Raw genomic sequence first — 22,673 nt, 5'->3', positions numbered from 1 at the left:
TACTACTTTATATCTATTCCCACCCCTTGTATTCTATTATGTATGGTTCATATCAAGTATAATCACTCTACTTGAATGTGGACCTCAAATGGTTAAGACCAACCACGTGGAAGAGTATGAACAAAGGCACCGAACTAGCTTACAGCTGGGCCAAACATCACCCATTCAAGTCACTTACACCAATCCAGGGAAAATAAAGAAACTTAAATGTGATCCTCTGAGAAACCAATAGCATGTTTATGTCAAGGATTAGCCTCTTGCCCCAAGCTGATCATTTTCTTTATATTAACTCAGGGTAGATAACAATCAGAAGGCAATCGGCAGAGAAACACAGCCCCCAGCTCTGTTTGATGCATGATTCTGTGACAACACGATTAGCAAGAACCATTTCTCTCACACTAAAATACTGAGTCCAGATGTCATCCTGGTGCCTGGAAAAGATGCTTCACAGTGACAGCTGTTTGATGCTTCCACGCTGAATAGCTGTATTCTGACTAAACACATGCTTTGACCAATGAAATATCAGTGCATTCATAAAGAATGAATTACTGCAAAGAACTCTTGCCACCAAAATTTAAAATTAGTGCGCTCACTCTACTTTTTGGTCTTCTTAAGTCACAGTAAATAACGGCCAGTTTTGCAAAAAGATGACAAAGGGACTACTGCATTTGATGTAATTAAGCAATAAGCAAATAGAAGTAATTAAGTGTATAGCATGAAATAGCAAAAAGCATTCAGCACAACACAAATTACTCAACACATTCATTTCACTGAACTTTTGTTTTTAATTGAAGGAACTGGTGACCTAAATAGAGCACTGAATTGAAAAGCGAGAGAATTTAAATAGTAGGATGTGGTGGTTAGAAGTACAGTTTCAATTCTATTCTGAAGGGTTCCACTCACCTGCTGTTTGACCTTGCATATAAAACTTAACCTTTTCAAGCCTCAGTTTCCTTACATGTAAAATAGAGATAAAACCCCTACCTCCTAGGGTTTTGACTTTGGGAGCAATCAATTAAAGAGTGAAGGCAAAACCCTTAGCTCAGTGCTGATGAGACCACAGAGTAAACATAAAAGATAAATGGTTTACTGGTACATGCTATTTATTATCAATACCAGTTACAGTACTATCAAGCTATGCAGTATCCCAACCCTCTAACTTCTTTCTCCCTGTGAATTTCTTTGGTATTTTGTTTTAGTGCCTCTCCTAAAGCACTTTTATTCAGCCTACATTGTATATATTTGTATTTTATCCTGATTCACTCTCCACTCCCATGCATTTTCTAAAATATTTTTAATATTTCTAAAATATTTGTAATATAACCTCAGTAACTAACATGGTACAGAAGAATATTTAAATTCCTTAGCGGTGCTAAAGAAATATCTGATGATATTTGAAAAAACTCATTGAATGAATGAATGAGGGATGAACTAATATAACAGTATGAGTTGAGGACCTTCTGAACTATGGTATTTGCTGCCTGGCATCCTGTACTCTGATGAAGGTGAGTGGCACAAAGCTGGAAGGCTAGGTGGGCCATGGGCAGCAAAAGGTTCTGAAACATTTCCATTTCCCTCCATTCAAAAAAATGCCTCTACATTAATTCTTCAACTCAAAGGAGACTTCTTTTGTGCTTCTGTGGAATTGTGCCAGCCTGACCCATAAATATCCTTATTAGGAAGCGTCAAAAACTATTTAATTCATTACAGGCTGGGATTTTTTTAAAGGTAGAGAGGATTAAGTAATGCACACTGCAGTAGTGGGCTACAATAGGGCACTGTTCCAGTTAACACAGCTGCCTCTGTAATGGAAAAGGAATAGAGAAGATTTGAGAATACACACCATATATATGGAATTCCATATTTTAAAAACACACACACATACAAAATTTTTAAATACTCTGTCAATATTATGCATGGGGAAAAAAAGGTACATTTCAAAGAACCCCACTCAGGAATAAGATACACAGAATAAATACACCTGGACAAGGAACAGAAGGTGATCACTTTATAGCTATCAGAAGAGATACCAGGAAGAAGCGCCAGAATAGAATTCACTGGACAGGTGCTAAAGAGAAACCAAAACAGCCCTCAGAATTCGGTAATAACTCAATACACTAAGTAGGAGAAATCACCCTGTAATGGCAAAGAATTCAACAAAACTGGGCAATATGTTCACATCCTGACCTTTGATGAAAAAAGAGCATATACCACCTGACCTGTGTGTGGACAGACAGTCCAAGCTTCTAATTACTCATCACCTCCTTACCCCCAAGAAAGGAGGGCTCAGCTATTCAGCATCACCATTTCTTTAAACACTCTACCTAATGTTTCTCGGCCACTAGAAACAAACCCAAGTCCTCTTTGTTTACCACTCTTAATTCTGGATCTGCAGCTGACACATTTTCACCAACAGTATCAATACCTCATCTATCCCCAATTCAATCTCCTAATAATTATATGAATCATATGCTATTTACTTCCCTAGGAGAAATTCATTCTGAACTCTAGAGGTATAATAAGGACAAAGAATTTGCCACACACACATATTTAACTTACTGGAGAAGGGAGGGAGGCAAAATGACATTAGAAATTTCTGGCTATCTAGTTCTGTCCCCTCCCAATTCCACTTACAAGAAAGGACTTCTTGACTAACTGTTTCTCATCCTAGACCATGTGACCATTCTGAAGCACTTCAGTGTGTGCTAAATGACACTAATGGGAAAAATTTTCAAGTTTGATTTTCACTATATACAATTTTCATCCCATACTCTGACCTCAGATTCTAGTCACGAATAAGATACAAAACCATTCTAATTTGTCATTCTGAGATTTAAATTTAAAACCCCAACTCCCCTATTTGATTGGCTACAAGAGAATATCAACACCGAATGACTCAACGAGACGAACACTCACACAAAGACAAGACTCATCACTTCCCAATCTTTAGTCAGTTTTCTCCCTTCACTAAAAAGTAGTCTTCAATATGAAGATCACAGAAAACTTCCGCTACATAAATAATAGCACCTAACGACTCAATACAAATGACTACAACGACAAGGCCACAATCAGAAGATAAGATATTACCAACCAAAATCACAAGCAAAATTGGTAACCATTCGAGTCAATGAGCACCCCCAGGATAGCTACCGGCTCTCTCATACTTTTGTAATCCTCTTACTAGAAGAACAAATTCTGGTTCACATCTATCATAAGGGAAAACTGATACAAAACAAATACCTAGGTCCTCTGAGAATGAACAGACAGCTAGGTACAAAAACAGACATGGAAAGACAAACTTTTATTAAAATGAGAGAGACGACTCTAATAAGGAAAGACAGAGGTGACAGGCTGTTAATGAGGTGTTGATAGATAAACAAGGCAGCTCATCACTGACAATTATTCACGCTCAATATATGTCCCAGATTATGATGGTTGTAGAGCTATAACATATTCAATTATCCAGCCCAATTTTACAGCAAACCCTCTTCTAGGCTCTTTCTCAGGATTGTCAGGTATGTATGGAGGAAAGGGTCCGAAGATAATTAACTCACTCTCTAGATTTAGGTTTCTATATAATCAGATGGGGGTCAGTCTGCAATTAATTTTGAGAATCTGTTTATTCTACCTATACCCTTTATACACCAAAATGAACGCTTTTGGGCCTATTATAACTTGGAGATTTTGTTGATAAATCATGTATATATGGCATTTTACGCAGACTCAGGATGTGCTTATATTACAGCATTTAAAGGAAACCAACATTTATTCCTGTTCACTCCATAGAATGAGGGAGAATAGAAGACAGCTGGCATTAAGCTGTTTCCCATCCGGAAACTACGTTCTTCTTGGTCCCCAACATCGATCACCACAATGGAACAGAACTAGTAGATTTGTAAGAATCATTATTAGAACCTAAGAGTTATTAGAACTTCAGAGAGTATAATTAGACAGAAAAACAAGCTATTTTAGCCAAACACACAAACCAAAAGAAAGAAGTGATTGAGCCTTCTTAATCACTTTCATTACCAAAACAGACTCCCTGCTAGAGCCTTTTAATTGAAAGTCTACCATTTTAACACCTGCAATTGATCAGACTACACTGACAAGGCTGACAAAAATACTCTTTCACTCCTAGCTTCACATCTCCCAGATCTGTGAAGGCATCTGTGGCGATCCACTGAAATAAAACAGGGAAACCAAGGTAGGAAGCAGGGCCCCTAGCATGCAAATAGCTAAATGGAAATCACACCAGGCTGTGGAACAGCCTTTCCACTTCAGCCATTTTTTAAAGGGGGGTGGGGGTGCGGGGGCAGGGTGGAAGGGGAGTGAGCGAATAGGGGAATATCGCCAAACCTAATTTATGTTTACAAAATGTCCCAAAGATAAGGGATGTCATCTGCTAGAAAATGAACAAAAACAGAAGCTGGGCTGACGAGTATGAGGCAATAATAGTTGTGCATGCTAGACATTTCATACTCAAGATATATGTCCCTCTCCCCCTTTTTTGCTCTTACACACACACTTTAAATGTGCAGGGTGTCACGGTGTTATTGCCATAAGCTATACTTCGTTATTTATAGAGGTTATAAAACTACACAGCACTTTACAAACCACAGAACATAGGCACTTAGAGCCCAGAGAAACTCAGCCTAAATTAGACACGGACAGAATGGTAGGGGAAAAGAGGAAAATATTTAGTTGCACCAAATTCTTAGTAAGAATAATTCTAGGAGGAAGAGTAAACGGGCACCCTGAACCAACATGGGCCCAGCAGGAGCACGAGGCCCAGAAGTAGCACTTGGTTGGCCTGTGGATGCAGTTCAGCCACATGATGGACATGCTGCTCTTCCGCTTCTACCTGCTCTTCCTGGCGTCCTCCATCGTGAGGCTCAGCATCCTCCGAAGCCCATTTCTTCCTGAAATCCCAGCCCAGAGTTTCTCCTGTTCTTAGTCATTGACTGCTAATGACTACCCAGGGCCCTCCTCTATTCCAAAAACTCCAATGCCGCCCCACAGAGTACGTCCTGAACATTCCTGGACAATTTCCTGACTTCCCATAGATACAGACCCCATTCCTGCACACCTTCAGTGTCCCATGGCCTACACCTAAGTTCTGACTCCCTTGTAAATGTAGGTCCAGATAAAGGGAGTCTCTCCTTGATGATCAACCCAATAAAAGACTTTCCAGGAAAAAACAAACAAGAATAATTCTAGGAGGTAGAAAGAATAGGACTGTCAAGTAGTGCTCTACAGAAGGAAAGTTCACACAAACCAGAATCAACCCATCAGGAACACAAATTCTTAAACTCTTGGAAGGCAAAAGAGCTGATACCATCATAACAACACTATGGAAATTTCTACTTTTGGCATTCAGCATTAATTTTGATTTTCTAATCATATGATGCTGAGTTCAAGCAAATGATGAATAAACATCTAAGTGCTTATAGATGAAGGAAGAAGGAAAGCAAATATGATCATCTAATAGATCTGGGAGAGCTGCAACCTAATAATTATATTAAGCTACCCCTTACAAGTGATGGTCACGCAATTCTCATCAACTAATAGAACCACCAAGTCCTTTATTCTCCGAGATAAATGAAAGATATGAGCTTCTAAAACATCTATGAAGGAACAATTTCCAAGAGACACAGAAAGCTAAAATAAAAGAAATTCTCTCCATTGGGAGAACACAAAAAATTTGCATTTCCAGACATTCATAATGTATCCCACCAACTCAGAAAGGCCTCAGCCAGAAAATCCTTAATTTAAGGATTTAAATTTGGTCCTTAATTCAGCACTTCCTGCACTTAACAGAATTCAGCATAATACACAGATGTTGTTAGTATAGAATTTTACCAATTATGAAGAATTTGATATTATCACACAATTTTGTGTTGTATCATTATTCTCATTCTGCAGAGAGCTTAAGTGACTTCCTCAAACACAACAGGAGTTGGAGCTAGACATAACTTGGAGCTCTCTGAGGGTAAACACCACCAAATGTTTCTTGGTGCTACATTTCTGATATAAACTACTAGAGAGTACAATGTTATGAAGGCTACATTTATAGCCAATATCGAAAAGAATCACCTACATGATTCTGATGGTCTTTTCATAAATTTCCCTTTAGCCTCCCACACAGCATTTTCTCAATTTGTTGCAAAAAAAATCAAGTTTTAATCTCTTCCCATTCATCAAGAGTGTCACCAGACCTCTCTTCTATTCAAGGAGGAAACCATCTGCAATAGTTCTGCCCGATTTACCCTGGAATTTTAGCTTCAACCGCCTGGTTTCTGAACCCTCAGCAATGGGAGCAATTTACCTCGATCGACTTCACCAGTCACTGTTGCAATTTAGCTAAGACATTTCCCAGGGGCCCATTAGAAAAGGATTCAACTTGAAAAACTCATATCTGATCTTACAAACCAGTCCTGGAAACATCATTTGGTACCAATGGGAAAATTATTCTTTTGCTGATCCCAAATCCTTCACTTTAGCCCAGAAATGCCATAAAAAAAAAAAAATAAGGGACACGATTTATAAAAATCAGATCAAGGCAAATTCAAATATACAAACATTAAAAAACATTTGATAATAACCTGCTACATGTGTGAAGGTTCTGATTTAGTATAGTTCTGTTATTCTACTTTACACCAAGCAAACTGAAGATGGTGGCTGAGGGCAGAGGAAGCCTTCGGCAGCATCTACAAGACAGCAACATCAGAAACCTAATGAGGATGGGGAGTTCCTCGCAGAGTTAAGGACCATGAAAAGCCAGATGCCCTATTATATAACTCTCTCATTCTCTCTCGCCTCTCTAGCTCTCTCCCTTTCTCTCTCTCTCTCCCTCTCCACCCCCCCTTCTCTCTCTCTCTCTAACACACAAACACACAAACATACACACAAAATCTATTAAATGGAGCTAACCAAAAGAAACATGAAACCACACATTATGTAGGTAAAGAGGTAAAAGGGTGGAAGAGAGCTCCTCTGGCAAAAGAAATTTAAAAGCTGTAATATACGGACTGTATTAGCATTCAATAAATATTTAAATCATTATATAAAATTAGATTTATATGCCTTGAAACCATATTTCAATTGCTCTAAAATAATGTTCTTATAGAACAGTAGTGCTTCTGAAACAGTGTAGGAAAAAGTGTCATCAAAACTATTTTTTAAATATAGTAATGATTTTAGCAAAAACTAAGTTAGTAATAAAATGTCTCAGTTTTGGATTTTTGCCCATAATTTTTTCTTAATAAAAAAAGAACACTTGCTATCAAATGTCAATAAGTCAATGAACAAATATTAAATTAACAGTACCAAACATATGGACAAATGAAATCAAATAAGAGTTCAGAAATAAAACCTTCCATCTATGGCCAACTAATTTTTAAAAAGAGTACCAAGTCTACTCAGTGAGGAAAGTACAATCTCTTCAGAAAAGAATGAAGATATACCCCTAACTCACACCAAATAAAAAGTTAATTCAAAATGGATCAAATACAAGAACCAAAACTATAAATTCCTAAAAAGAAAACATATGGAAACATCTTCAAGAACTTTTGTAAGGCAATGGTTTCATGACTGTACATTAAATGTATGAACAACAACAAAAAATAGATAAATGAGACCTCATTGAAAAGTAAAGCTTCTGTGCATGAAAGGACTTAAGAAAGATACAGAATAGGAGGAAATATTTGGAAACAATATATTTGATAAGGATAAAACATCCAGAATATATAAAGAAATCCTATAACTCAACAACAAAAAGATGAACAACCCAATTTTAAAAAAGGCAAAAGATCTGATGAGGCATTTCTCCAAAGAAGATACACAAAAGGCCAATAAGCCCATGAAAAGATGTTTAACGTCATTAGCCATTAGACAAATGCAAATCCAAACCATGAGATACCATTTCACACACCCTAGTATAACTACTATTTTAAAAACAGAAAATAAGTGTTGGAAAGGATGTGGAGAAATAGACTGAACACTTTCCCTCTAAGAACAGGAACAAGACAAGGATGCCCATTATCACCACTGTTACTCAATATTCTACTGGAAGTTCCAGCCAGAGCCATTAGGAAAGAAAAAGAAATGAGGCATGGAAAAGAAGTAAAACTTTCTCTATTTACGGATAACATGATCCTACATAGAGGAAAGTCCACAGCAAAGCTACTAGAGCAATAAATACTAGAGCATAATTATTTCTTGATCAGTACCCAAAAATCAGTAGTGTTTCTATATACTAGTAACGAACAACTGGAAGAAGAAATCAAGAAAATTTCCACAGCTACTAAAATAAGTATAAGTGTCAAGGAATAAATCTAACCAAGAATTGTTTATCAACATTCTATACCACACATTCTTTAAGTCAAAAGATTTCTAAGGGTTCAGGTAGTGTGTTCGATATTATTCACAATGTCATTTGGAAAATACTGCTGATTTAGAGGAGCATTCTAGAAGTATAAACTAAAGACCTCTGGTCTTGCCTTTTCCAATTACTTACGCGTGTTAATGCAATTTCTTCCAATACTTCAATTTTATATATTACAATGAAAATAATACAGAAACAGATAAACAGATAAATAGCTGTCTTCTATTTAGTCATACGTTAAAGAGATTTGAATAATGTAGTACAGTGACCCTCTTTTCAATTGTTATGTTAACATGCAATAGGCTTATTATCATTATTTTTAAATGAATTAAATTAGTATTTTTAAATTTCTCAATTTTAATTTCTAACACAGTATATACCAATACATATTATCCACATAAACAAAAGCTCTTTAGGATCCTCAACAACTGCTAAGAACATAAAGGAACCTCAGATTAATGTTTGAGGATCACTGTTTTAGAAGAATGCCAAAGAGTGAGACTGCAATTACTGAGAGCATAAGAGAAGCCCAAGCCTTAATGTGAAGTTTCCTGGTCAAAAATTATCTTTTGAATAGAAGAGTCATTTATATAGCTAAATCTAGTTAAAACAAAAAACAAAAAACAAAAAACAAAATCCTTTAGGGAAACTGAAAACAAAAATTCATTAAATTCTTTATCTGAACACAGTTTTTTTTTTAAATGCTTTTTATTGTGAAATATATATACAAAGGAAAGAAAGGAAGAGTAATAATTTTAAGAGTACACTTCAAGAACTAGTTACAGAACAGATTTTAGGGTTTGTTGTTTGACAATTTTTAACTGGGCCCTTTTAAAAGGGGTCCGTTTCAGTCTTTTACCACATGCTCACATATTTTTACACAATTATAATGGTAGAATATATAAAATTATCTTTGCCTTTTTGATCACTTAACATTGCATCCTAAGTAATCTTCCAGGTAGATTTGTAATCTTCGTAATCTTGACAGCCACAGAATCAAAACAAACAGTTACATGCATATGTCATAAAAGTCACCAGACTGTACACATAAGATTTCTACACTTTACTAAAAGTTATAACTCAATTAAAAAAAATTTTAATGGAATATTGACAATTTACCTAACTATTCCGCTATTTCTGGCTATTTAGACTAATTCTAATTTTTCTAAGAAGTCTTGTTATAATGAGCATCTTCTGGCACAAAGTGTGGCTCTTCTTTTAAATCCCTTCCTTAGATAAGAGTTTCAGAAGGGAGACAACTCCAACAAAGATTATGCACATTTTATAAAGCGATCCATTTATTTAGCAAGTTTGGCTGATTGGTCCCCAGAGCAAAGTACATGATGCCATTGCATATGTAGTTTCTTTCATAATTATTTCTTGAAAAATAAAATGAATAGGATTTTACTAAAGCATTTATTAATTAAATAGCTATGAGTTTAAATTTATCAGTTATTCAGAATGTCAAGCCTGCCTCAGATAAGAGTCAGCATCATGTGCCACAAACCTTACTTGGGGCTCAGTATAGTTCTAGATATAAAGTCTGGGGCAAAATCTTCTCTCTACTAAACCTGGTTTCCAAAATATTTCAGTTACTAGTCTGGCCATATTTCCCTGACGTCCTGCTGATCTAGTCTAAAGCTTCCACTTACAGATAATGGAATCAAGCTCAAAGAGGCTAAGTTAGGCTTTTTACCTGTGACCATAAAGCAAGACAGTGGGAGATCAAGGAATAGAATCCAGATCTATTCTCACTCCAAAGGTCTTTCTGCCACATTATGAGAACAAATATAAATGAAAGCCACAGATATTTTTGAGCATCATTAACAAAGATATACAATTTAATCCTATATTAATTAATTTCAGGAATATAATTCCTAAGGATAATAAAAAATGGTTAATAATTTTTTTTGGTATGCTGGAAATTTTTTTTTGGAAAAAGGTATGTCATCCTTTTTCCGTGTGACTATCCTGTTAATGCATCACCATTTGTTGAATTTTCTTTTTTTTTGGTTGGGGGGGTGGGGCTGTGAGCAGGGTGTGCATGGGCTGGGAATTGAACCCGGGTCTCCCACATGGCAAGCAAGAATTCTACCACTGAACTACCCTTGCACCCCTGCGGTTAGTAATTTTGAACGAAAATGCAAGAAGGTTCAACGTTTTGGAAAATGTTATGGTAATCATGCCTGCTCTACAAAAGTTGTACCTGAACATGAACTGAAACAGGATTTTTTTTTTTTTAAATCTGAATCTGGTCTTTATTCAAAATGCATCCAAATGATTTTGAGTTTTATGGAACAAGCAACTTACACAGCAGGCTTTTTTCTTCTGTGGTAGGTTTCTTTTCTGCTGGTTTCTAGGTAGCTGCAGCCTTCTTTTCCAAGGCTTCTGCTTTTGTGGCTTCTTCTTAACACCAACAGCCTTCTTTCCTTTCTTCCCCACTACAGCCTTCTTGCCTTCTCATATGATTTGGCCTCTAGTGCTACTACAGCTTTATCCACCCTGAGTTTGTGATTCCTGGCCGGGCAAAGAATTCTGTCTTGGTGTATAATCTTTGCATATTGGTTTAGTTTCAATATGATTCTCAGGCTTTATTCAGTGGATTCTTCTTTAGAACTCAGCGATGACTCTTCTTGCATGGTGCTCAGAGGGCTTTTCAAGACTCTGCTATGGTCTGTATTCATCATCTTGTGCATGGGAAGGTTGTAGTCACTCTCGAGGGAGGCAGCTTTACACCAAGTGCCATACAAGTTGACTAACCTGCAGAAAGCACTTTCGGTCAAAATACGGAAATGTTCCACATGCCCACCAGGAGTAAATTTCAAAATGTCTGCTTTGTTTACATTTAGCTGAGTAATTCCAGGGATGTTTCTGAAGGACCTTGATGATACCACTGTCCTCACTAAAGATGATGTATGGCTCCCTGTGTTGTATGCAACAACAGTTTCTCATTTTGCCCTTGCCAGCTCTCATTTGCTGGGATATCATTTTTTATATCATTCCAGGCCTTAAGTTTCTTAAGAAGCAAAACAGCCTCCTTGGTCTTCTTGTAGCCTTCAACTTTATCTTCAGCCACCAAGGGAAGTTCAAGAACTTCCTCAATACGATGACCTTTAGACATGACCAGTGCTGGTATGGCTGAACCAGCCAGGGCAGAGCAGATGGTACATCCCTTCTGTGTTGTGTTTACTCTACTGCGCGACTGACACCATGTTTTGGTTGGTGCAAACATACAGCTTTCACAACACATATTTCCAAAAGCACCCTGGCCATATTGGTGAGTCCCACCACTTCAAACTCTAGGAATTTGAGCCACAGCTCTGCCAGTGCCCCAGGATTCAGCACTGGTTTGATGACCTGGCTCACTCACTGACACCATAGGGCTGTCTATTCCTTTTGAGGAAGCTGGTGTCAATAAAGTTCACAATATCCGGTCTAATAGAAGCCTTGAATACAGCAGGTAAAGTAACATTTTTGCCACATAATTTGCCCAGTTCAGAGTATGCCATTATCAATGGATGGGCACATGCCATGGCCGAGAGAGGAGAAGGCCGAAACAGGATAATTTTTAAAGACACACGTGTTTTTGAACAAAGAAGAGGAAGGGATTTGCTTCTGGACAGGAAGGAAGCTAATTCTAACAGCTTTCAAGAAAAGATGGGTATTAGCAATGAGGCCACTGGTAAGACCAGACAGAAGTTAGCTTTGAAGTATGGGTAAAGAAATGCAATCAAAATAGGAGCTTCCAGCTTCCTAAAGCTGAAGCCTTCTAGAAAAAGATGGAAAAGATAGTTGAGTATTACAAAATATGACAATTGTTTATTTTAAAATATCTATGTCTCTGTAAAGCTACTTCTATCTTTGGCATCTCAATGACCTTGTTCAGCTTCCCACCCTTAACTTTAAATTTCTCAGCTAATCAAGGAAGCAAATTTCTCCAATATACCAGATGAAATGGTGGCTATAGCTTTTCAACTTTGAAATTCCAAAAAGAATCCACAAAACTATAGCAGGTCAGTGAAATCACAAACAGCTTTCACTGTAACCCTATCAGATCTAGAAATTTCCCTTATAAAGGAATTTAAATATAGATGTTAAAAGTACATCTCTCCCCAACACCTTCACACCCTCTCACACAAAAAGAAACATATTTGGGTTGGGGATGGCTAATTTAGTTGAACTCAGAAAAGTTGAGCTGTAATTAGATGCAGGCAAAATATTCAGAATTCTTCAGTGTTCTAATCTTGTACTTGATGGGCAAAACGACAGACCTGGGTGACCTAGAAAACCAGATGGAGAAGTGATGAAAACAGTGCTTTCCAGAAGACCTAGTTAAGATGTATATGGATACCCATAAACCAATTCAATTTCATTTTTGGAATCTTTTATATAGTTTATATGGGCTCTAAACAGTATTTTGCTATAAACTGAAATTCTGATGACCTACAAATTTATTCAGAATACACAATGAAATTATAACACAGCTTCTAGTTCATCAGGTTCACATTCTTGTAATATCAGCAATTAGTAAATGCTTAGACACACAGTAGGTCCTTAATACTTGAATGCATGAATGAACTTATAAAGGGACGGTCTCTGTTAGACAAAAAAGCCACTACTAAAAAGATTACGATAATAGAGAAAATTAGGTAAAAAACAGTTTGTAGAGGTTTTTCCCTTAATAATGGCAAAGAAAAGATAGGAACAACAAAACATATGGTAGAGAGATTACCTTTTGAGAATCTTATGAAGCTATAAATTAAAATCAAAACTATTTTTTTATAGATGACAACTCATATTTTAAAACTTTAACTTATATGTAAAACTAAAGCAAAAAAATGTTTATTTGGTACAAAATTTATCATTTGACTAGTGACATTTCCTTATGTAACTTATGTAGAGGGTTAACTGAACACCACAAGTACATGGAACCTTGGATAGGACATGAAATTTTGTAGGTTGTCCAGAATGATGCACTGATAAATCCAGAGTGATTTGAACAGTGACTAAAAAAGTATTTGTAAAGTACCCTTGGGGGAATGTTGCTTCCTATGAAATGGAGCTTGAACAATATTAAGGAATGAGAAAGAAAGAAAGAAAGAAAGAGAGAGAGAGGGAGGGAGGGAGGGAGGGAGAGAGGGAGGAAGGGAGGGAGGGAGGGAGGGAGAGAGAGAGAAAGAAAGAAAGAAAGAAAGAAAGAAAGAAAGAAAGAAAGAAAAGGAGGGAGGGAGGGAGGGAGGGAGGGAGGAAGGAAGGGAGGAAGGAAGGAAGGAAGGAAGGAAGACGAGATCAGGGGGTCTGAAGCTTAGCAATAACAGACAACAGACAACTTTATTCGTAACTAGTTCCTGCTTATATACTACAGGGTTTCGTGACTAAAACCATGCGTACGTTTCGTGACAAAACAGAGTGCCTACTTTTCAGTATATTACTCCCTACACACAAGAGATAGCTGAAAAGACCTTGGGGTTTAAGAAAAAACAAACATTCTCTCCCTGTCAGACTGTCCTCCAATTAAGCAGATAACAGTCTCCACAGTTTACTGCCAATGCCACTCTGAAGCCAGTTGCTCCCAATAAATTCCGCAGGTTTTTCATTAACCCTGGCTTCTACAGGGGAATGGCAAGAAAGGAGGAAAATTCAACTCCCCCGTGTAGAGAATTCCTGATATTCTCACAAGCAGTGGGGACAGTCAAAGCAATAGGTTGAGCCCTCAGTCTTGGGGGTTGTTCATATGAAGCTTATCCCTACAAAGAACAGGCTAAGCCTACTTAAAATTAAGCATAAGGGTTACCCCTAGAGAACCTCTTTTGTTGCTCAGAACCTCTCTCTCTCAGCCAACATGACAAGCAAACTAATTGCCCTCCCCCTCTCTAAGTGGAACATGACCCCCAGGGGTGTGGATCTTCCTGGCAACCTGGGACAGAAATCCTAGTATGAGGTGGGACTCAGCATCAAGGAAATGAGAAAACCTTCTAGACCAAAAGGGGGAAGAGAAAAATGAGACAAAATAAAGTGTCAATGGCTGAGGGATTTCAAACAGAGTCAAGAGATTATCCTGGAGGTTGTTCTTATGCATTATATAGATATCACTTTTTAGTTAAGGTATATTGGAGAGGCTGGAGGGAAGTGCTTGAAAATGTAGAGCTGTGTTCCAATAGCTATGTTTCTTGAAGATGACTGTATGATATAGCTTTCTCAATGTGACTGTGTGACTGTGAAAACCTTGTGTCTGAGGCTCCTTTTATCTACAGTATGGGCAGATGAGGAAAATATATGGAACAAGTGTTAAAAACAAATTTAGTAGATTGAAATGCTAGTGATCAATGAAAGGGAGTGATAAGGGTACAGAAAAAAATAGGGGAAACAAAGGCTAAAATATATTGGGTAGATGGAAATACTAGCAATCAGTGAGGGGGGGGTAAGAGGTATGGTATGTATGAGTTTTTATCTTCTTCTGAACTGACACAAATGTCATAAGAAATGATCATGGTGATGAATATATAACTATGTGATGATATTGTGAGTTACTGATTATATACCAAGAATGGAATGATCATATGGTAAGAGAGGTCGTGTTTGTATGTTTAAAACAAATCAAAAAAATAAATTTAAAAAACTTCAAAAAAAAAAAAAAGAAGATTATTTTTCTTATTGTCATCTATGCATGGGTAGGAAAAATGTGGAGAGGTCAATATTATTAATAATAAAGTATTAAAGTCAAACAAATGCTTTCCTTTAATTCACTTCAGATTTCTCTGGAAAGGAAGAAAAGATAGAAATGTTTGTTAAATGTCTTCTATCCTGGGTGCTTTACACACATTATCTTATTCAATCACATTCACAATTTAACAATTGTGAAAGGTCAGCATTATTATGCCCATTCTACAGATTGGAAAACAGATTTAAATCGAATTATTCTCTCAATGTCTCAGAACTGGTGGTGAAGCTGGTTTCAGACATAAACCAGGCCAACCTTCTAAAGTTCACTCCTTTTCCATTTGTCACCCAGTCTCTCAAGTAATAAAAAGGCAGAGTAGATTAAAGAAGGTATAAAATTAAAGAATCCTAAGTCTATTCACATATGCAAGTAGACTAGTATAGCATTTCTAGTGCACAACAGGCATGTAGTTCCAGAGCCCAGATGGAGAGCTGCCTGTCCTAAATAGTTAGAGCCCAAGCAGGGTAAGAAGGACATCCTTGTGGAGGAGCAACTTGGTGGGGGGAGGAGCCCAAGTAAGTTAAATAGGGTGTCCAAGTAGGCAGGAAGGTGTTCTGAAGGGATGCCAAAGTATATCTATCTACACAAGTGAGAGCTAGCAGCAGAAATGGGACACATAGGGAAACTGATGAAATAAGTAAACATATTAAAGATAACAAAAGCCATGTTTCTCAATGTTGGAGAGGGAGGTATAAATACAGAAAGAAAGGAAACTAGATAGAGAGAAACTAGATGAATTCTGTGGTGCTCAACTGAAATTACAAGTGTTGGTGTGAACTCACGGTTGTCAACATTAATAAATAAACAGTATAGAAATAAACATAGACATAAATATATGTATCATGTAAATTCATACATATATTCTCTAGCTCTATCAGCTGAGAAGACCTAGGAACAGAAACATCTCAATGAGCCCTCCTACTGTCCAGATCTTGACTTCTAAATGCCGTTTTCTACTTAAAGGAACAAGACTCCTTGGAGAAACAGCTGATTCTAGGGCTGAGGCAGAAAAAGCACAAGATTAGCTTGGAATACCTGTGCCAGAAAGCAATGAAATGATCAAAGAATGGTGGGGACATGTCAAAAGGATACAGAAGCCTATTTAAAAGAGCTCCCACACTCCAATTCAGGGACAATTTGATTATCAAAACCAAAAATAATGGTGATGGATTATTACTCACTGAATAAATTAGGAAACCCTGAGTCCATACGAATATAAGTAAGTGAACTGAAAGTCTGATGAGAAATGAGAACTTTACATAGTTTCAAAGCAACTCTCCACAGAATATTACAAAGAGGGAACAAGTTACACAGTTGAGAAGCCTCACATGCATCGTCTTAAATCACATACAAAATTCAGATGACGGGCGGGCCGCGGTGGCTCAGCGGGCAAAGTGCTTGCCTGCCATGCCGGAGGACCTCGGTTCGATTCCCGGCCCCAGCCCATGTAACAAAACAAACAAACAAACAAAATACAATAAAACAAGAAAATGTTTAAAGATGTTTCCCTTTCTTCCTTCCTTCCTTCTCTCTGTCTTTAAAAAAAAAAAAAAAAAAAAAAAAAATTCAGATGACTCCTCCTGCTCATTAAACTGACTCTGAATATTCTACTAAGTAGTATGCATCCATTACTTTAAAAATCAGAAAGTAACAACTGTATCTCCTTTTGAAATTTCCTATTTCAATTTTTCACTTAATCAAAATGGCCTTCATATTAATTAAAACAAACTAGCAAAGTTTAAACTACAAAAATGTCATTTATATTTGTCAAAACCACATGATCTGGTAGCAATAAATGTTGAAACAAAACAAAGATTTCAATCCTATTGCTATATACATCAGGCAATCTTAAATAATAACTAAAAAGTTAAAGAAACAAATTAATTCTACTCAAGTACACAAGCCGTTACATTTTAAAATTAAAATAAATCACCTGATATACTATCAACCCCTAACTCAACAGAGGCAATTCGCAATAGGAATAGTATATGGAAAGTAAATTTCATGAAGGTAGAGGCTCTGTTTTCTTTTATAACTTTCTGCCTACAATGTGCATTGCAAGTAGTAAATGAAGAGGAAAATTAGGAAGGGAAGACGTACCTGCCACTAGATATGAATGAAGTAAGGGTATAAAGTGCCAAGATTCCACCAACACCATGACGAGTATCCCCCTCCAGAGGAAGAGCACACAGAAGAAGGGCACGGCAGCTTTAGACATCAAGCTGACCTCAGTTCAAATACATACTTTTTTTTTTTTTAACTGACTTTGGACAAGTATCTTAACCTCTGTGAGCTTTAATTTCCTCATCTATCAAATGGAGACAATAACAGTACTTAACAATGTTATTTTAAGATGAATGAAAAAATGTATCTCAGATGCTAGACCTTTCACAGTAAGTTCCCAATATCTGGTGGCTACTACCACATATATGTATTGAGGCTAACTTAACTTTCTCCAAATTAAATTTTGTATGGATGCCTCATAAGAAAGCCCTAAATTAATCTTCTAATTGCATGGGGTCAGAAAGATTATGCTGTATAGCAATTGTTCTCTTTTGTATCATAACTACTGTCTCAGCCTGGACAAAGCACCAAGGATAAAAGAAGCTTCTCAAAAACAAAAAGAGAACAAACAGAAAAGAAATGAATACCATCTCAAAAATAAAATGAGGGAGGACATTTACAACTCCAGAAAACATTCAAGAAAGGCTATCAACCACTAAGAGTGGAAAGGCAAAACCACAGACTAGGAGAAATCATTCACAATACATACTCAACTATAGTCACACCAAGAATATATAAAGGACTCCTATCAACTGACAGGAAAAAATGAACAACCAAATTTAAAAAATAAAATCATCAAAAGACTTGAATAAGCACATGCCCAATAACCTTATGAAATGTTCAACATACTAGCCAGCAGGGAAATACATGTTAAAATCAAAATGAGATGCCACTATAAACACACCAGAAAATCAAAAATTAAAAAAACAAAAATATCAAATATTAGCATGAATGGATCCCAAATGATCTTACACAGCACACTGAGAAAATGCCTGGCAGTAACTACTAGACTACATTACCAAGAATGCCCATAGTAGCTTTGCTTTATCATAATAGAGCTAAGCTGGAAACAGTCTAAATCACCATTAACAAGAGAATGGATTAAAAAAATTGTAGTTTTTAAATCAATGCAACACTAAACAGAAAAGAAAGAAGGAAAGAAAAAAAGAGAATCACTACTGATATAAAAAAAAAAATAGATAAAGCTCAGGCATTATGTTACATGAAAGAAGCCAGAAAGGGTACCAACTATATGATTCCATTTATACAAAGTTCAAGAACAGGTACTACTATTTAATGATGATTGACACTGGAATAGTGGTTAGTTCAAAGACTGAAAAATACGATCTGGGATGGGCACAAGGGAACCTTCTGGGATGCCTGAAATATTCTATATTTTGATCTGGGTGGGAGATACATAGAGGTATACATATGTAAAGATATGTAAAGATTCATCAAGCTGTACAGGTAAGATTAATGCTCCTTATACACATGGCTGGATGGCATTCCTCAATAAATAGGAATTTTTTAAAAAGCTTTCAGAAAATATCAAGAGATAGGCAGAGGATTACTATTTACAATGAAATGGATAGTTGTTTTTTTTTTTACATGGGCAGGCACCAGGAATCGAACCCGGGTCCTCTGGCATGGCAGGCAAGCATTCTTGCCTGCTGAGCCACTGTGGCCTGCCCGATAGTTTTTAATTAATATTGGAAGTAGAATCTAGAGATGACCTGAGGTTTGTACTAGTATGCGCATAGTTATTCCTGACAATTCCACCTCTTAAAATTCCACCCTCATACCACTAGGAAAACATGAGTTGGGTGAGGATGTGGAGAGATCCTCAAGCACTGTTGATGGGAGTGTAAAATGGTGTAACCACTATGGAAAACAGTCTGAAGGTTCCCCGAAAAGTTAAACATAAAACTTGACCATATGACTTGGCAATTTCACTCCAAGGCATATAAGCAAAAGAAATAAAAATAGGGCCATAAGCAGATATTTGTACACCAATGTTCATAGTAGTATTATTCATAATACTGTTTGTTGAAAACAACCCAGTATCCATGAACAGGTGAATGGATAAACAAAACACAGCCTACACCTACAGTGGAATACTATTAAGCCATAAAAAAAACAATGAAGTACTTGCTGATACATACTACAACATGGATGAATCTTGAAAACATTATGCTAAGCGAAATGCCAGATACAAAAGGATAAATATCATAGATTCCACTTATACGAAATATCTGGACTAGCTAAATTCATAAAGACAAAAAGTAGTTTAGAGGTTACCAGAGGCTGGAGAAACAGAGAATTATTTCTTAACAGGTACAGTTTCTGTTTGGGTTGATGAAAAAGTTTTGGTAATGGATAGTGGTGATGGGTGCACAACATTGTGGATGTAATTAATGCCACTGTATGGTACACTTAAAAATGGCTAAATGACCAAAGTTATGTTACACACATGTTTCCACAATAAAATTTCCACAATAAAATTAAATAAATAAAGATGCCATATATCTCATTTGTTTTGAGATACATATAAGAGTTGAGGAAACCTAAATTCTATGTTGTTATGATCCTAGACTATAAGCATTCTAGAGAAAGAATTCCAGAAGAGTGGCTAAACCAGAGGCTGGTGGTAAGAAGGAATTCAAGACATGCAGGAGGATAAAAAAAAGAGGAGGATAGGCTCAAGGGCTCTACCTCACAGCTTCTGCTTCAGAAGAATAAAGACTATAATTGAAAACACACCAGGAAACTATCTCTAGTTTGTGATTTTTAAATTACACAAAATGTACTTAAAGAATCTATCTGCATAACCCGCCCCCCCGTACCTGTGCATGCACACTTTAGAACAAAACAAGTCTTGTTTTCAACTTCTGAAGGCCAGAAGTTGCTACTAAAGCAGAAATTTTAGGGAGATACCACACTAACAGGTGGCAACATCACTACTATTGAGTTGCTAGCAGTGAACAGTTCCAAAATACAGTGATATGTAAAGCTGGCACTAATAAGGCTGAGGCCTGAATCACATGCTGGCTTAGATTTACTAAGACTAATAAAAATAAATGTGATTAAAAAAAAAAAACACTGCTCTAAATTATTGATGGCCTGCTGCATTAACTTGGCACAGGTTATAAAGCCTTCACCCTCTCAACAGCGGCATGTTGAGAGGCTATACAACGCTGCTCCATTCCTTCCCCACTGTCCTGAAAAGAGAAGCCCACTACTACTGTCTCTGAGGCTTTGAAATATAAACATTTTTTCTAAAACTACCCCAACATCTAAGTAATCCTATAGGTTCTGAAACTCTCTGGTCCTTCTGTTAATCATATTCCATGCTGGGAGCACACTTTTCAAATCCCAGAATCAAATTATACATGAACTGTCTCTTACCACCAGAACTAGCCTTGTTTCTTATGGATGGTGAATTCTTTCATAAACATGATTAATCAATCTTAGTCAACCAATCCAAGATTCAACTACCTCAAATCGTCTAGTTCATATATAAGGACACAAGGGAATTTGAAATGAAAATACAGCAGATCAGAGGCCATAAACTGAAAATACAATCTATTCCCTCCCTCATGGGCGCCAGCATGCTCCCAACCAAAGAACAAACTCCGGACGTATTTAAGCCAAAAGCTCCTTTTGTTATAATTGGTTTGTAAAAGCCAAAAGTTTATCGGATGCCCACCGGCATTATCAGCTCTAATAATACTTCAAAGGCTGAAACAACAAATAGCTCATTTTGAGCTCCATAAATCGCTGAACACTTAATTTTCCAATTCAAATCCAAATGAATATTATTTTACTGAGGACAAATGGGAACACATATTGCTTTAAAAAATTAATAGATTATTCCCAATACCAAATCCAGACTATAAGTATTTGTGGAGTGGCACACTCTTGAATTTGTATATAATACTCCCATCATCCACACAGAACTGCAATTCCATTAGCAGCAGGCTTAAATTAATAAAATTGTTTGTCTTGTCAGCTTGTGTTACACGTTGTACAAACTTGTTAGATAATCAGCAGAGGCATGACAATTCATTATCCTACAGGGAGCCAGTCTGAAACCAGCAGCTTCCGCTTTCAAACGGAGCCACCACATCAAATTAGACCATCATTTGCAGGAGGCTGCTGCACATTCTGAAGGGTACAGACACAGACACTCTGTATACATCTATTGCTTGCCAGCAGTAAAAGAGATTTTAAATTTCACTTTCCAATGCAAAGCACCTATAGCTGCTCAGCATAGCAAGACTGTTCTTCAAGAAGTCTCTGAAATGAAGGAGATTCAACTTTTTCAGGCCCCTTAGCATGTTGGCAAGGGCAAAAGATTTGGTCAGGGTTTACACTGGGTTCCTGCAACAGTACTTTTCTCAGAGCAAAGCACAAATGTTATTTTCCTCCAGCAAGGAAAGTGAAGAAAGGAAGAGAAATGAACTCTTTTTGAACAGGAAAACTTCCTTTGGTTCAGTTTTGAACAAATGCCTCCACACTAAAACTGCACAGAGGTAGGCATTTGGTTGCTGTTTCTCTGGTCATATGAGAACAAAATGTGAATCTCCTTTTGGGCTCCGCATTACCCAACATAAGCAATGCTGCATTGAATTAAGTGAGCATGAATCTATTCAGGTATTTCAGGTAGGAGGAAGTAGATACTCATTACAAAATGTACTACTTCAGGTCATCTACCCAAAATTCAAATTGATGGCAGCTGAAAAACCATGTGCCAATTATTTCTGTAGGTTACAGAGATTACCCCCTTCATCTCAACTCCAGAACTATGTACAGCTATACAAATTAGAACAAGCCCATAGACGCAAAGGAATTATTTAGTGCAAAAGAAATGAAACCTTTGGAAAAGTAAAAGTGTTAATGAAAGAGCCACAACTTGAAAATTAGACCCTTGTGCTTTCAGTGTTATGATATTGACCCATCAGATCAAGATATTTTTGTAGTCTTGTACTTTTGCAGGCCAAGAGTAGTTCTCAGCTTTTTCCCTCAAGTTAAGGAATATGGGTTCTCCATTGGAGGCTAAATAAATCTGGTCACATACCAAGCCTGTGGTATGTCACATGTCAAAATATTGTTTGCCCCTTCTGGGAGAAGATACGGTTCTCCCATCCCACTGAAGTCAAGCTTAGCCATGCAATTTAACAGTGCCCTTCCCTGAGAAGGATTACACAATCCCAAACTAGGGAACTTGGGAGTGGTCACGTCACTTGCTTTGGCCAATAAAATCAGAAGTAATGTGAATCAGCTCTTGGTCACCATGCCTCCACTATGCTACTGGCAAGGTCCCACATAACGAATGATCCGTCAGCCTGGGTTTCAAAATGAAGACAACATGAAGCAGAGCCACAGCCTGTTTATGATGGAGAAATAAACCTTTTGATCATAAGCCACTGAGCTTTTGTAACTACACCATAACTTAACCTAAGCTGACTGAAGCTACAGGAAATTTGGTCCCATCAAGGATGTTGA

At 37.1% G+C, this 22,673-nt stretch overlaps 1 protein-coding gene and 1 pseudogene across 2 annotated transcripts in view; both read right to left on the bottom strand.

The window, feature by feature from the left end:
* Positions 1 to 22,673, bottom strand: part of SND1 (staphylococcal nuclease and tudor domain containing 1) — a 499,108-nt gene that overhangs the window by 365,559 nt on the left and 110,876 nt on the right. The window lies entirely within an intron of this gene.
* LOC143652763 (large ribosomal subunit protein uL4 pseudogene) lies at positions 4,313 to 13,446 on the bottom strand (annotated as a pseudogene).

The sequence above is a fragment of the Tamandua tetradactyla genome, chromosome 1 (genome assembly GCF_023851605.1).
Source record: "Tamandua tetradactyla isolate mTamTet1 chromosome 1, mTamTet1.pri, whole genome shotgun sequence".
NCBI classification, from domain to species: Eukaryota; Metazoa; Chordata; class Mammalia; order Pilosa; family Myrmecophagidae; genus Tamandua; species Tamandua tetradactyla.
Note: the sequence above shows the minus strand (reverse complement) of the source record. Positions and strands in the feature narration are given on the sequence as shown.